The sequence below is a fragment of the Falco biarmicus genome, chromosome 11 (genome assembly GCF_023638135.1).
Source record: "Falco biarmicus isolate bFalBia1 chromosome 11, bFalBia1.pri, whole genome shotgun sequence".
NCBI lineage: Eukaryota > Metazoa > Chordata > Aves > Falconiformes > Falconidae > Falco > Falco biarmicus.
In genome coordinates, this window is record NC_079298.1 from 11,582,940 (window position 1) to 11,600,149 (window position 17,210).

A 17,210-nucleotide genomic window follows, 5' to 3' on the forward strand; every position below is an offset into this window, starting at 1 on the left:
GTTGTCAGAGGCTCCTGCTATCTGACTTGTAAAAGTCAGTCTTTGAAGTTTACATTTAATAACCAGATCTTCCTGGAAATTGCTGTCTCCACTTCTTACTTGTCTCCTGCTATTTGTATCTTCCCCACAGCCTGCAACTTCCAGGTCTTGGTATAGACCTGACGTAGGCTGCTCGCCTCTGCCAGAGATGCTTCCTTTCTGCTGAGATATCCCAAACTTTTCGTTGGACAGAAAGGACAGATTGGAGACAGTTACCCATATGGGAAATGATGACATCCCATTTGTCAACTCCCATGCTGGTAACCTTCTTCCCATCCTCTCCACCTGCCTAGCAATACTGTAGCATCTGAGCATAAGGTTATCTGCCAAGAGCATCTGCCTTGCTCCTCAGTCGGGCAGCACGCCCGTTCTGGAGCCCACCCTCCCAAACCTTGTTCCAGCACGTCATGTTCAAACTCTTTGCTCTTGTCTTCAATTTCACTCCTCTCTGTTTGTCTCTGGCACCTCCTGGTCCACCCACAGCCGCAGCTGCCCCTACCCATTTTTTCCACTCTAAGATCCCAATCATGTCTCTTCTGAATCCTACAGGCAGAGCGGACTCTATTGTGCTTTCTTCATAGACCCACCTCTGCTTTCGAGGCTCACCAATAAACCATGTTTCTTGAAAGCTTTCCCTGACAGCTGGGGATGGAAGCCTAAGCCTTTCACGGTGGGGCCTTTGCTAGCTTGCATGGCGAGGGCTGGCATGCTGGCGTGGCAGAGTGTGCGTGGTGTGCATGTGCCATTTCACAAATTCTTGGGGAGACTATGATGGGAGCTGAAAATATGAGACCTTTTGCTCCCAGCCTCTAGTTCACTTTCCTCCCACGAGGGCTGAAGTTCTCTTCCACCTGAGCAGGCAGATCCTGCCTAAGAGCCAACTTCTGGCCTGGCATGAGCCTTTTCCTCCTGGAGACGATCTGCGTCTCAGACGTAAGTAACGCACGTTGTACACTCAACAGTAACTCTTTACTAGTTGCTTGTGTCGGGTCCAAGGTAAGGTAACACCAGGGATTTTGAAATGTTCAGAGGCCAATATGGGTCCAAAACTGGGTGTTTAATTTGACAGAACGGTGTTTACTCTTAAGAACAACAGCACGTGTTTATCTGAGCACAAGTGGAGGGCTCTTCTTGTGGGGAGACCGGAGCCCCATTGCACTGCCCTGCCTGTTTCCACTCTCTGCTAGGGGAGCTGCAGGGCCCTCCCTTGGAGCCGTGGCAACGTATTTAACTCCCTTTGTACAGGACTGGCTGATGAATTTTAAAATGCTGAAATTAACTTCGTTTTCTGTGCATTCTGCTCTCCTGACAAGAAAATCCTGCTACAAGCCCCTGTGCAGCCGTCTAACTGCGCTGAATTGGACCCTCGCTGTGAGGGGATTATATATTCTGATTGGGGCTGCGTTTGCAATTATTTTCTCTGCCACACCAAAGTCCTTTACTGCAGAGCTGCAAACCAGTTATAGGAACATGAAATGCTTTGACTTCTTCACTAGGGAAACATTAATCCAATCACAGGTTATGTCCATTACAGACTATGGCAATATTGTATACAGGAATTCCCGGGAGAAGGTTCTACAAAAATTGGAATCTCTCTATAACCATGTTATGAGATTTACTGGTGTGGATAAAATGGGCAGAGTTAAAATTACCAGGCTGGCTATCTCTAAAAGACAGGTGAAGTCTGCTGGCTATCATTGCTTCATAATATTACAAATGGAAAAGCCCTGAAGTAATTGAATAACACATCTGCTGAAAAAACCTTGTGAACTGCTATAACCTAAAGATAGACTGCAAGGAAACAACGTAGGTACAGCACCCGGTTAAAAGGAAAAAGATGCTTTCCTTACCTGGCGCAGGAAGATATCGCAAATGCAGATACAGATTCTCTCTCTGCCTCCTAGATTATATGTGTGTGTGTGTGTGTGTGTTTGTGTCTATCTACCTCTTTTCACATAAAAATAAGTTAAACCAGTTTCCTCAGCAGCCAGAGGCACGGTGCTGGATGGTAACAATTCATAAGCAGAGCTCACTGCATTTCCTTTTGTAATGGAAGTTGCTAAAAATATTTGACACAGCTTGCAAAGGAACTGATTTCTGTCCCCTTAACGTCTCTCTGTCCTTGTGCAGAAAAAGATTTCAAAGCACTTTGCAAGAGTTGATTAAGTTTTTCCCTGTGCTTTAGTATCAGCATTCAGTGGTCCATAGCCATGGTTTAATAGCAGAGAGCAACTTCACTGGGTCGCAGCAAGCCCAGGGCTACGAGGAAGATGAGCACTGATATCGCTGCTGCAGCCACGGCCAGGTGCAGCCTGTCCGCGTCCGTCCGTGCAGCCTGCACGCACCGTTCGGAGGGGGAGGATGGCCGCAGCCTGCTGGCTGCCTCAGTGCCACCCTGTAGGTGCAGCCAGGTTGCCGCCAGGCTCCCCGGGGCCACGCGCTCCGGACCCCACAGAGCTGGCCAGCCGTCGTCTCACCTGCTCTCGGGAGGTAAGTGTGCGATGGACTGGACTTGTGGTGGTGCATGAGGGGATTTGGGATCAGATCAGACACTGTAGATCCTTCCATGGTTGTGCCCGGACATGGAGGAGCACCTCTCATGCCTCACGTTCCTCCCCACCTGGTAGTTCTGAGCAGAGACCCCAGGGCACCTGACATAACGGCACTGCAGCAGCATGGCTGTCCGGGGGTGTCATAGCTGGTCAATGCCGGGAGCTGGGACTGATTTCACGTTTTGTGCACCTCTCCATGGCAGACTAGCACACGTGGAAGGAAGATAAGCTTTCGAGACAGCGAGTCTGGAGGGGTTTGAATCCTCCTGTGGAAGGAACACAGGGACACAGGGGAAGCTGACAGCACGAGTACTGATGTGCACAGTACATAACAGAACTTTGAAATCAAAGTCCTTTGGATTTGGTTTTTTTTTCATGAAGTTGTTCATTAAAAGTTGTTTATCATTGAAAATGTTATACAGAATACAAAACTGCTGCTTTTCCAGAAAGGCTTGACATTTACTGTCTGGAAGCAGTGGGAACAGAAACCATCCGACTCTAACTTAAGCTGCAGTATCAATAGCCTGGGTATATGAAGGAAGATTTTTTACCAGCTAGTATTTGGAAGAAAAAAGTACCAGAGCAAGTTATGCCACTGGAGACAAAGTCTTTCTCACAGTCATGAGGGAGCCAATATCCTACCGTGATCCCCCGTCACATACATAAAATTATACTGAGTATAAAGAGTCGCCCGCTCATTTTGCACATTTAGGGCTGTTACCCCTGGTACTTTCAGCCAAAGCAGGCTGCACAAATCCTGAGGATTTGTACACATTTCCCTTCGGTGCTAGGTGCAGGTGGGTTTTTTTTGTTTTGCCCTATATGTGTACCACTAAGATTCATGAGGCTTGTTCTGTAGCATTTATGACCCATTTTAAGGCTGGATTAATACATTTTTAGAGGTGTGATTTTTTTAGGTCCGAAGTGTTACCCATGTTGTGTGAGGCAGTTGCAAGATGCCCCTTCACAGAGCTGTGCTGCCAGAAATGCTGAGGCCACTGGTGTTTGCAGTGCTGGATGCAGAGTGCAGTCCCGCAGGGAGGCAGCGTGCTCTTGGCGGGGAAACTGTTTTCTGGCAAATCCACGTTGGACTTCATACTTTTATTTCTTTGTCCCCTAAGGCAGATTTCTTTTCCCCCTCGGTCGGTCGGTTGCAGCCCTGTCACACTCCCAAAGAGTTTGAGCAGCTGATCCTGAGTCATCAAGTGGAAAACACATGGCATGTCCAGGGAGGCTTGACTAAGAGGTAGGAGGAAGAGCAGAGAAAAAAAGATGGAGAAGCACGGTTTAACTTCAGCTCAGGAAACTGGTTAGAGTCTGGAAGTGCCTTTAGCATGGGAGTGGCTCATGCAGAGCTCGTGGTTCAGCAGTGAGGGGTTGGGTGAAACCTTTGGGCCTTTTAGGTGAAGAGCAGTTTTGCTATTCTTCTGAATAAAGCCAGGACTTCACCCTAGAAATCTTGAATGCAGCTCTCAGCTCTTCTATGGACTGGATGTTGCAAGATTTAGGATAAGGTGAGGAGTACTTATTTCTGTGATTCATCTCTACCATGCAAAACCCCTCGATATATTACTGCCTCATACTGATATTGCTTTAGATACCTTTCTTCCATGTGAGGAAACGCCCATTTCTGACATGGTGGCCCAAGACTCAGGCAGCTGAAGTGAGTTGAAGCAGGACAGGAGAGGGTAGAAGAGCCAGCGAGGGAAGTGAATGCAACTCCACAGCTGAGCCACAGCAGCCAGCTGAGTGATGGCAGTGGGTGCTTGGCTAAATCATCAGAGATGCTCACAAGGCAGTGTTGGTAGAGTAAACTGCAACTAATAATGGCTGTTAAATGCAGACATTTCATACTTCTTAACCCTGAAAAAATGGGGAGAAGTATTTTTGCAAAATACTTCCTTTTCTGTCACACTCACGCTGCATGTTCGGTATATCCTCTTGCCGAACCAAGCTGCTGTTCAGCCATCCTGGAAACTCCGAAACCATTCATCTGAGGATTTTGACTGAAATGGCTGTAAACATCACAGTCCCCAGGTTATTGGTTAGTTCCAAGCCCATAATATGTTGGGGATCTGTGAGATGACAGAGGCTGTGTGCAAAACCACAGGGAGCAGAACCTCAGAAACCCCCATGCCACTTACTATAATCAGTGTAGATGCCACCTTCTGGGGTTAATCTTGTTTGCCCAGGACAACCTCCAGATATCTTTGATGACAAATTAAGATTTCCTAAGCTTCCTTGCTCAACTTCATCAGAATTTCACACTTATTATATCCATGTAGCCCATTATCAAAAAGCTAAGAAGAGTGTGCTTCATTTTTGCATCGTAGATAGGTACAAAGATGGTTAGCTGGAGCAGTTCTGCCATGAATGCTAACTGTCCTGCCTCCTGATACAGTGGAGATGCAAGACATAATAGGGATAGTATGATGGTGCAAAAAAAAATGGTCACAGCCAAGTTCACCTTACAACCTGAGGCATGTGGTATTTGAATGAAACTGTTTCCTGGAACCAATGCCATTTTAAAACAATTTAAGCTATAAATTTCAAATCTCTAAGTGGATAGAGAGCAGCCCGTGTATGGATTGAAAGAAAAAAAAAAAGAAATCTCTAATTTTCATTGATTTAGAAAAATGGTGGCAGTCCGCATAGTGTGAGGCCAGAGGTGGAAACCTAAGCCCTGTTTTGAGCTAGGGTGGCATGCAGCATGAAACGTGCCAGGTTAAAGGGAAGGCATGTTCTGGGAAGGGCATGTTCTGGGAAGGGCATGTATCTGGAAATCATCAAGGGCCATCAGAGCAACTAGTGCTGTCCAGGGTAAATTTTCCTGAATTTGGCTCCTCACCATTTCAGTGTCTAAACGCCTACAGTTTGTATAAAAACGTGTTTGTACTCCAGGCTGTAGGTTCAAAACATTGGACTTGACCATACACACAACTGAGAGGGACAAAGAGATGCATATTGCGGCTTATTTGACATGAGTATATCAGCGCATCTGTGGCCACTGTCCTGCGTGCATGCCTGCGTGATGTGGAGGGGATGCCTGGGGGTAGAAGTAACGCTCAGACGTGTTTTTAATCCCTTACTCTTAAATGCATATAGGCCAAAATCCTTTGTTATTTTGAGTCCTCTGGGCGAACAGCTACAGGCAAGTTAAATACAAACAATAATAATGATCAGAAGCACACGTATCAGCAGTGGTGCAGACTAGCCGTGGGTTTCTGTACTTGAGAAGGAGAAGCACATCCAACATACACAGCCCCTGGCTGCCCCAGAGCATTTTCTTGTGCTGTCGGGAAGATGGGAGTGCTGTGTGTTTCTGGAGAGGGGATTAATCAGCAGAGCTAAACGCCACTAACCCCTTGTTACTGCCTGCCATAAACTTAACCAAACCTAACAGGAAGAAAGAAGCGGTCCCTGGTGTAGCCACAGGCATCAGATGGCGTAACCCACACGGACCACGCACCCAGGCAGGGGCAGGGCTGCTCGCCATGGATCGGGGGCATCCCAACCCTGCCTGGGCCTGTTCTGGCATCAGAAAAGCAGTTCAGTCCCAGAAGAAGCCACGAGGCCAGGCATTCATCAGCACAGCTGCACTGATGCCAGTGCAGGATAGCAGGGAAGACTCTATCCCCGTGTACTTTTAAATCATCAAGCTAATAAGTACCCTGGATGATAAGATGTAATCTTTTAAATACAGTATGGATTTCTTCCCTGAATTATGCATGATAACATCTTTAGGCATGAGCTTTATTTTTTTAACTGAAAGAGCTGTCTTTTGGTGGCGGCGGCAGTGGTAATCACTGTGTTTTACAGTTCGGCAGGCTGGCCCGGCGAAGGCTCCCTATTGCTAGGCAATCTCTGCTAACTTCTGAGGAGTGTTGGGCCCTAGGATGGTGCCAGAGCATGTCCAGGAAATGTGAGGCTGTTAATCCACTGGTTTAACAAGCTGATACTGGTCTCCAAGCAAAAGTAGCCAAATTTTGCATTGAGGGAGATCGCAGGGAAAAGGTAATGCTAGGGTTTCAAAGGTGACCGGACTAATTCAGATCAAATCTAGCCACATGCAGTCCCCATCTGTGGCTTGCTGGCTGCTCCAGGGTGTACAGGGACCACACGTTACACAAGAGAGAATGGGCACACATTAAAACAAATAGATGAAATTCCATCTGAACACAAGAAACCAGTTTTTAACTGTGGAGGTGGTCAAACACTGAAACAGGGTGCCCAGAGAGGCGTTGGAGTCTTCATCCCTGCAGACATTCAAAATCCAGCTGGCCATAGCCCTGGGCACCCTGCTCTAGCTGACCATGCCCGAGCAGAGGAGATGGACAAGATGATCTCAAGATTCTTTCCAACATCATCCATTCTTTGAGTCTGTTTCCTGTTTCTTTTACCCGTTTCTGACAGTTTTACTGGTCATTTTGCAGCAAGCAGTGTAATAATACCAATATTTAGCTCTTTTGTGGGATTTTTCACTCCTTAATCTGCAATGCCTTTAATGAGGTTTGTAGTTCGTCATCCCTTTTTAACAGTGAGGGGAACTGGGGCAGTCAGAAAACAACTGATTTGCTTAAAGACATCCAGGAAGACAGGGGAAGAGGGACCAAATTTCCTGAATGTCACCGCCTGTTCCTGGACCAGCGCTGCGATGCCTGTGCAGGCAGTATTTTGGAGAGAAGCCTGGTGTACCCAGCACCCAAGTGACAGCAGAGGCTGAAGGCACTGGATGCAGCAGTCTATCCATGGATGCAGCCCTTGGACTGTAAACCACAGCAAAAGAGAAATGCTTCTGTGCTTTGCCAGGGAGACAATGGCACAGGCAGCTCCACTCCGGTGAGCTGAGCTGAACCACAAACAAGCAAGCTGGTGCTTTAACGAAGGCACATTCACAACTGCTGTACACAGTCTTTACCCACCAGTGCTTCAAACTACAGGTCTGGTTTCTGTGCATCACGTTTCGTTTTGTTTTGTTTTTTCCAGTGCTTCTACTGTAGCTCTCAGATTTGGCCACATTGCAAGGCATAACAACACAAACATTCTTTCTTAATAGTACTATTATTACCAATCCTTACAGATTGATGTTTCTAATATCATAAAAATTCCTTAACTGAAGCTCACATTGCTGTGATTTTGCATCTCAATGCATTTTGATCTATTGACAAGTACACCTTGAAAAAAACCAATAATGTTTGGATTTTTCTCATGAATATTGAAAGTCAGACAGAAGAGCAGATGTGTGTGCATGTCCACAGATACACAAGCACAGAGCCCTCACTTTTAAGTATTTGCTTAAATCCCAGATCCTGACAAATAGGAATGATCTGCTTTTTACTCTTTGGGTGAGCTGAATAAATACGGGTATTGTGTTTGTATGGAATAGAGGAAGCAGGCAACGGCCATTTATGGATGATTAATCACAGCCATGTATTCTTTATTTCATATTTATGGGTGATACAGTGGGCTGAATTTTAATCAGCTCTCACTATGGTGGGTTTTCATGTTCCTGCTTTCAGCTGTTAACACTTTAGAGATCAGAAAACGAAATGAGTAGAATGGCTATGGATAGGGATCACACTCTGGTTTTAGCAATGACTTTGCTTACTGCCTTCAGAGAAGGAACAAAAGAATGTCTCATGCATGTGGTCTTTGGAAGGTAACTGGGAAATGGATGCAGTTAATGGTAACAGCATATAACAGTCAGTAGAACAGTGAGTTGAGTTCAACTAAAACCAGCTCTGAACCCAGATTTACGGTGTCTCTACCTAAGAGTTATAAAAACCAAGGCAAAACAGGGAACAAAATGCTACCACTGGCATAGAGGGAACATCCCTGTTTGGAGGTGCTTTACAGCCGTTCACACGGGACAGTCATAAGCCAGTGGAAAAGGGTGGCTCCAGGCTCGTGCCCCACTGAGTCAGTGATTCCTCCGACAGCAGGAATGTCTGTCTACAAATGAACGTAGGGATTTAATGTTTTCTGAATTTGTTACTCAGTAGACAAAGCTGGATTTTCTTAATGGTCAGCACTGGGAGCTACCCCTGCCTGGATGGGGAATGCTGCACTCCCTGGCCTCTGACTGGTACAGCTGTAGCTTGAAAGATTGGCAGAGCAAGTGCTGTAAGATTTCAGGTAGAGCTCAAGAAGGCTCATTTAAGGATTATTGCAGGAATGGCTCCTCTGTTCTTCCTTGTTTTTTAACTTAAATATGCAGTACGGCAGAACGCTTTTCAGCAGAGACACAATCTTCATTCCTTTGTTCAAGGAGTGGAGAAAAGAATAATTAACAGAACCCTTACCTCCTCTCCTTGGATGATGCTCAGTTTGACCTTTACAGTACTAAAGTGGTATTAAGATAAGAATCAAGTACTGTATCTTGACCTCAGCCACACCACGGTACATCTGAATTTGGAGTCAGACCGCTAAAGCAATTAGAATTGACTGGGACTAAGACTGGTGCACATGGTATTTGATATTTCTGGCATTTATATTCACAGCAGTCGGTGGGATCCATTGCGTTGCCCCACAAGTGCCCCAAACACGCCTCGTACAATTTGTTTATTACACATTGTATTAATTGCACAGCAGGCGATTAAAATGGAGAGCATTTAAAAAGTCAAATTGGCCTTTTACACCACGTAATTTGGGATGGGGGACAGATTGCTCTGGATGATTTAGATACCTAACTCAATCAATGAGTATGAGACATCAGAATGCCTTTGGAAAAAAAAAAAACCTGCAGTCCCTAATCTTTAAATTTCATCTTTAATTTTGGAGTGCAATTGGTGCTTAGAAAATATAGCTCAGGGAGGGCAGGGAAAGAAGAGTCCAGTGAGCAAAACTGAAATCTCGTTTAGCCAGGGTCTGTCGTCAGTGAAGAGGAGATGGGAAATTAGCACACAGCTCAGGCTGGGTCGCTCGCAGGAATACATTGACAAAATCACTGCAGGCACATGACGCCATCCAGCCCATAAAAACATACAGTCCTTTAAAATGAAGGCCCTGCGTGACAGATACTTTTCCAGGCATTAAGACTCTGGCAGCCCAACCAAAGTATAACATCAAGAAAGTAAATTTGAAGGAGTTACTTTATTACAGATAACACTGCCTTTTCCAGATAGCCACGCTTCAGTTAAACCCACTGAACCAAACACCACGTTGCAATTCAGTCGGGAAAAGCAGCTTGCCCTAAGATATGATACAGGACAAGAAAAATTAATAATTTTGAGACGTATCATCAAGGAAGAATGTGAGGATTTTTTTTCTTCTTCTCATTGGGACTCTTGAGATTCTCCTCCTGGGCTACTTAAAGCCCAACTTTGTTCATGCTGCTCGGATCCAGTTTTCATACCCTAGCATAAAAACTGACCTCTGAAAAGAAAGCAGCATTACATTCTTCCATACGCAGAGCGCCAAGTGGAGAAAAGCCCCTTCACCGATAGGTGTTACTAAGTGATGGGGAGAATTTAAGTGATTTTGGTGAAATGAGGATTTAGCCCGCAAAGGGGCTCGAGCACTTTAGAGATTTGGAGGCAAAATGACAGAGCTTTGCAGCCTGAGGCTGCAGAAAACCACTGTGAAATTACCTGCTGCCTTCAGGTCATCCTTTGTGTTGGATGTTTCCTCTGGCTTTTCCGGGGCTAGCGAATGATCTGTCTTCAGAGCTGCCACTATTCCAGCACTGAAGATGCGCATAAGTTGTGACAAATAAGACGGGATTTACAGAGGAAGAAGTGCTATGCAAGTCCAGTGATGGAGGTAATAAAGATCTTCTGCCTGGATGCACAAAGGCTTTCAGGGTTTCTCGGGGTCTTACTCGCCAGCACAGTCTGAGAAAAGAATTGCTCACTTGGGCATGTACGTCCGAGTGTCCGTGCAACTGCACACAGGCGTGTGCATGGGCAGTCTGAGGTAAACAAGATTTCTGTCAGTCCTTAAGCACAGATAGGTTGTCCTCTGCTACACCTAGGAAGTGTGAGTAATAATTTAGCTCTTTTACATAACATGCTGTAATGAAGATTATTAAAGCTGCCTTCACAATTTCCAAGCCAAATTCTTCTTTATTTTCTTGGGAATCAAACTTTCAGATCCCACATGTGGCTTTGAAAATCTCAAATTGTAGGTCAGAAAATCCACAGAGATTTGTAACAACTTACTCCTTGCCATAGTTACATGATACGTAACAACATACTCCTTGCTTTGTCCACAGGACGACACTGATGGAGCAGGACTCAAACGATGGCTGCAGGCCAATAACCAACACCTTGTACCTTCCAAACCCTGGGACCACAGCACGATGCACATGGGAACCACAGCAGAGGACCCAGCTGGCAGAATACGCACAGGCCAGTCCCAAGTGCACAAAAGCTTCATCCAGTTGCTTTTGCTACACCGTGGCTTCCAGGGAATACCACTATATTTAATATAGCAGTGATTTGATCTTCAAGGGTTGAACCATGCAAGATACAAAGCAGGCCAGCACAACTCCTCTTCAACACTCAAGCAAATGAATATTAAATTCAGGTGCATATTTGATTGCCCAGCGTGGGGGCAGAGGGCTCAGCACTGGGGGATGCTGGAGACAGCCATTACAGCATCAGCCTGGGTTGTGGGGGTCCTTATACTAATTTCCTTCTCTGATTTCTAAAGTAAATATTTTTTGGTTTTGTTTTTTGTTTCTATCTAGATGAATGTTCAAAGACACCAAAACTAGTGAATAACAAGACTAAAATTTGAGCCACAGTCCAAGCCAACGGTGGATGAAGACATAGTTCAAGACGATAGCATCATTCAATCACCTGTGCCCGCTTCAGCCGAAAAGGAGTCAACGGTTTGTGCCTTCAGTCTGCTGGGTTCTGTCCTCCCTTGGGCCTTCCCCAGTCACGGCAGTAAGTGTGGTCCCCAAACCCCAACAGTTTAGAAGAGAAAGCTATTCCCAGGGTGTCTTTTTGGAAGCAGCCAACTTACAGCTTTAGATTGATGTTCACTTTTATTTTGCGATCATAGCTAATTAAAAGAAATTAATAGAAACATAGCCGGATCCAAAAGTTTATTAGAAAAGAAGCACTGCAGTTGAATTATGCCACTGTGTTGTGTATGACAAAGCCCACTGAAAGCTGAATACTTGATGATCTCTGGAATTTGACTAAGAGCTCTCAGGCCTTTGGGAGAAACTTGACAATTACTGATCTACATATGCTGACAATCTCTACATATCAGGGGCCCCATGAGGGTCCTTAATTGCTCTGTAAACTTCAAACTGGAGTGTTCTTCAGTAGGAAAAAACAAGATGCTGCATTCAAGCTCAAGAAGAGTGGTGGTTGACATGTTTATTAAATACCCCCAGGCCCCAAAGGATTGCAGGGTGGAAGGGTCTCTGGGTAGGGGAAGTTATAAATGCAGCACCAGATTTATTCAAGACAGAACAATTATGTATGAATGCTCAGGTGCAACTATGGCTCAATGGATCCAGGAAAACTTTATGCAAAAGCATTTTCACAATTGCAAACTGCATTTCTATTCTCTCGGTTGCACAGCCCTTTTTGTCACATTTGCTTGAGCTTTATGACAGCACACACAAAATGTCTGCGTTATTTGAATGGAAGCGGGCAATGGATTTTATAAGATGCTGACCTGAGGTTTTTCAAATGCAAAATACGTGACGTTTACCTTACTTTTGCATGATTGTAGGCAATGAGTTTTGTCCATGTACCTGGCAGGGGAGAGACCTCTATCCTCCAAGATATCTTCAACACAGGACCTGAATTTATGCCAGAAATTTTAGTAGGTCTGGCTCAAAATGAAGCTGCATGAAAACTGATCATTTCATGGGAGAACTGAGAGCTTCATATTCTTTCCCTTTAATTTACAGTTTGACACAAGCCAACACTCTGACGATTAAGGTTACTCACGTGTTACGGATGGCGCAGAATGTTATTCTGGCTCATTCTCCTGCTGCTGTATTGACTTGATGATGTCAGCTTTGATGTTTACCTTGTATGTTGTCAACACGATCGCCAAGCAAATCCCGATTGCTTCATTCCTCATTCTATTTCTTTGTATTTCAGGAATGTCTACCCGCTGCCATGAGGGTTGACTGCCCTTACTGAACTGGCCACAGCGCACGGAGAGAGAAATAACACTAACCCCTCCAGAAGCCATCTGACACAGCAGCAGCAGACTTGGCGAGGGGTTTTACAAAATGCTTTATCATTTCTGAGGAGCAGAAGGAAGAGCCAGAGCTTGGACTGCACCCCGATAGGATGCGCAGCACTCACCATTAGGGGAACACCCTGCCTTGCAATGAAGTTGATCAGGAAATAATTGAAGGGAACAAATCTGGAAACTCCCAGTGCCAGCTTCATTCTGAGCTCCAATGACACAATCCAGACCTTTGAATTTGGGGAAGGAGAGTGCTATCGACACAACACGTTAAACAACCTTAACTCCAGTGAGCAATGGCACCACTATAACACTTGTTTATTAGCAAAATGCATCTGATCTCAAAGGCCTGCATGACAAGTTCATTACAGATCAATTTAATTAGCTGATTTACATTTAATTTACATTTCAATTAATGTCTTTAGCAACAAAACGTTGCCTTAATAGGGTAATTGGCTGTTAGGCAATATGTAAAAGAATAAATAGTCACATTCTGAGGAAGAATTCCTATTTTCAAATTTTTATTACCATAAATAACCTAAATAATTATTGCTCTTAAGGGGCCACGTCCCAGTTCCCTTCTGGGCCTAATTATAAAGACTTAGTACCTCATTAAGCAAAATGGTTTTGGAGTCACAGAAAAGCATTACTCTAATCGTGACTCATTAGTTTCAACAAAAGAGGGGAAAACTGCAAAAGTCGGCACATTTCGCCATATTATTCTTGTGGTTCATAAGCAGCAGCAGCACATTTGAGAAGTGGCTGTTACAGCTGTGTAGGCATTTCTGTCACAAACCCCTGTTTTCAGAGTCGGGGGCGGGGGGGGATGTGTAACTTTGGTCATCAGCAGAGTCACGTCCAAATGCAAAAGCTGGCACGTGCACCCCTGGCACGGAGCAAGCAGCTTGAGCAAACTTTGTTTTTCTGTTCTCTGAGAGCTCATCTTTTCCCCACACGCATGGTGGTTTGGTTTGAGGATGTAATGTAGGTTCCATCTTCCTCTACCATGCCAGGAACGTTGCTTTCATCACCATAATATATCCCGGTGCACAGAAAATGGACATGTCTGTCAGGGTTTGTCCGCATTCCGTGATGCATTATCATATCACAGTGCTCCTTCCTTGTAACTAGAGAGCAAAAATTGACTGCAGGCTTGGGTGTGACCAGACTGCGACTTCAAGGCTTAGCGCTGGATCCAAACCACTGTGGCAATGGGATGTAAAACATGGATCTCATATACTCGGCTGGTTTAAATTTGTCCAAAAAAGCTGTGGAAGGTTTGGCATGGTGCTGGCAGGTTTTATGCTGCATTAGGCATTGACTCTCTGTGCTACTCTAACACTACGCTGGATGCGGCACTGTCCGCCCTTCGGCAGCCGGTGCCATGCCAACGTTAAAGCATTAAGCTGGTGCACGCCCCGTGCCAGGAGCTCTGGCTGATGTGGTGTCCATGTCTGTGCTTTGCCTGGATGAAGTTTGTTCTGCTGGCAATCCAGTGGTGCGGAGATCCAGAACCGACAACTGGAACTAAGGCATTGATTGCATTTACTTATAATGACATAATGTAAGGAAACAAAAGGGGAGTGATTTAAGATTTTGTTTAGCAAATAATAAATTCATAATAATCTAGGAATAGATAGAGCTTTGAAAAGGAAAGTGTTTAACTAAGGAGAAAACAACCTTCTCATGTAGTGTTAGTTTCCTCATTAGCCTTTAACGATGATTCATATGTAAAAGAAAAGCAAAACTCAAACACCATACTATTCTTTCTTATGTTGCAGATAAAGCCAAAGCTAGAAACAGGGTTTTTTAATGATAGCATCGTGCAGCTTCTAAGAACAGAGAATCAGTGGCATGATTCTTTTTTTTTCTCCTTTCCCCCCTCTTTTTTCATATATCTGTCCCCCCACCCCCAGTGACTAAGTGCTACTGTCCTTGTTTTACAGGTAGTTAAACCGGCAGCATAGAAATGTTAAGTATCTCAGAGCTGTAAGGAGAACCTCTACCCTCACAGTCCAGCCTTCCTGCTCCAATGTCTATGGAAGTCAGTCATGACTTCAGTGGATTTTGGAACTCACCCTCAGCCCCCACACTGTGCCAGACTGTTACCTGGTGTAACTCGCCCAGCTCCAGCGGCAATTTATCTGGACTATGTGACTGGGCAAATTTATTGCCAGAGACTGGGCAAGTTCTAGTTCCTTAGTGCCTAATTTTCCTGTAACAGGATGCTGTATGTATGTACCATTAGGACAGTGAAAAAGAAATCAGATGGCAGTCACTTTCTTCTAATACTAAATGTACCCTTTCACTGGGATAAGGAAAACAGTGCCGGAGAGAGAGAGAAGTTTCCACTTCCAAAGAAATGTCTTATTACCTTCAGAAGTTAATTGCTTAGGACTCAGCTGTATCTTCTAGTATTCTGCATTTTATTTTTGCTCTTAGACTTGATGGATCTGGAATTCTATTCCGAGCTGCTAACTCAATTTTTGCTTTTTAAAGCTCATTTAAAACCTTTCCTACTTTCCTGTGTCTCTGATTAACACTAATCCACTCTACCCTTTCTCTTCCTGCAGCTTCTTATACTCGCCCCTTGCTGCAGCCTGTAAGAATTCTAATTGGCGTCTGCTCTTCTTTTTGGGTTTCCATTTTTTTCTTTCTTCCTGCTCCATTTTCTTTCTGTTGCTATCTGGGCTGCTCTATGCCATCCTGTTATACTTTCTAGCCCAGATCTGCCTAGTGCTGTAAAGGATTTGATGATTTTCTTTAGGAAGGACTCTAATAATAGCCACAATCCTGCCCCTTTACAAATCTTCCTTACAATGAAGGGAAAAAAAAGTTTTAAAAAAAAAAAAGTTCTGCCCTCTGGAGTGAATTCCATTCAAAATCAAAAGTTATTGCTAAAAAAAATTTTAAAATCCCTCTCTGTTCCTGATGGATTGGATAAATTTTAAAGGAGCAATGTTGTAATTTATGGGGAATTCGAGCACAGATCTCAGAGCTCCCTATTAGACCGGGTAACTTCAGATATTTTTTAAAGAAATAATTTCAGCTTTCTTCTCCAACAAAAGGCTACAGTTTATAACAGGAGATCAAGCCAGCCAGAAAGTCCTTGAGGTTCTCCGGTGACTTCACTGCTGTCCATCAAATTAACATGGAAGATGATGAAACATTGCTACTTTAATGGGCAGAGGGACAAAACCCCTGACACACTGCAGAGAGGCTTTTGCAAAACAAGCAACTAGATGCCATCTGAGCTGGATGAAGCCAGCAGATGCCAGAGCCCAGGACTATAATGGGATGTGATGGATTTTGAGCTTTAACTGCCATTTCGGGTGGCCTATGCCAAAACTGTGATTTCTCAGCCCCTATTCAGCTGCTGCCTCAGCTTGGCTGCCCCAGAGGTGAAGCTGTTCCCCTTGAAGACCGGTGCCTGACACTGGCTTCCTGGCCCTGCTCACAAGTAGCTCAGTTAGTGCCATTCTCACAGGCTTGGAGCCGTGTCGTGCCTGTGCTCCCAGGGCCTCGGAAGCCAGCGCTCCCTGCCGCCCTCCCGGCACCCTTGGCAGTGCCAGCTGCTGCAACGCACGGGCTCCGGAGCGCATTGTTCAGAGCCCTCTCCTCTGTTCTCCGTTTGGTAAGCAGTACTTTACCATTTACGTTTTAACATGCTTTGCAGAGTCACAACATTTACAGGCAGAACGTACTGTTAGGCATTAGGGTGGCCTCCTGGACATGACGGACCATAAAATACTGTTGTCACTCTTCTTTTTGTTTGACTAAAATACGTTTTGTTTTGACAAAGGAATTTCTTTTATCAGCTCTTCATTCTCCTTTGGTATTGTCAGAAAATGGAGAATTCACTTTCCCTTTGATAGTTTGTTCCAGTGGTTTCTCACTTTCTCTGTTACAATATAATGCCCAGTATCTAATTCACATTTTTCTAGCTTCAGCTTCTAGCAACTGCCTCTTCCTATGCCTTTCCCAATTATGTTAAAGATCCATAGAGTATTCTGCATTTTTCAACACATCCCATCCACTGTAATCAAGCCACAGCTTTTGGCTTTCTGCTCCGGCCGCTGTGCTATTGGCGCTGCAGTGAGAGCCATCACGGCCAGCCTTCCGTGAGCAGCAGAGTTCAGTGCAGAATACAGGTGCCCTTTCACACATTTCTACGCCAGCTGCTCTGAATTACTGCAGGAGCAGAGTCGTCATCTCTGCGGCGGCAGAAGAATGGACAAGAATAGTTGGTAATTTCTGCTTCCTCCATGACCATCGTCTTGAGTTGCTTTGCCAGCCTGACAATGTTCTTTTCTTTGCTTTTTAAATGCAAAGCTGTACATACATAAGGAATAAAAAGCTCTAATTTATTCTGCAAAAGTGTTCATCAAGTGAGAGACAGGACTCTGGGAAAAGATTAAGAGCTTACATTTTTCATTTGACTTATTTCACATGAAA

The 17,210-nt window shown here is 44.7% G+C and overlaps 1 long non-coding RNA gene across 1 annotated transcript; it reads left to right on the forward strand.

Moving 5' to 3' along the window:
• The first annotated feature begins 11,292 nt into the window (after positions 1–11,292).
• On the forward strand, positions 11,293–17,001 carry LOC130157283 (uncharacterized). The gene is made up of 3 exons (XR_008824768.1): positions 11,293–11,482; positions 12,662–13,044; positions 14,702–17,001. It is a non-coding gene; the product is annotated as an uncharacterized LOC130157283 (long non-coding RNA).
• The last annotated feature ends 209 nt before the right edge of the window (positions 17,002–17,210 follow it).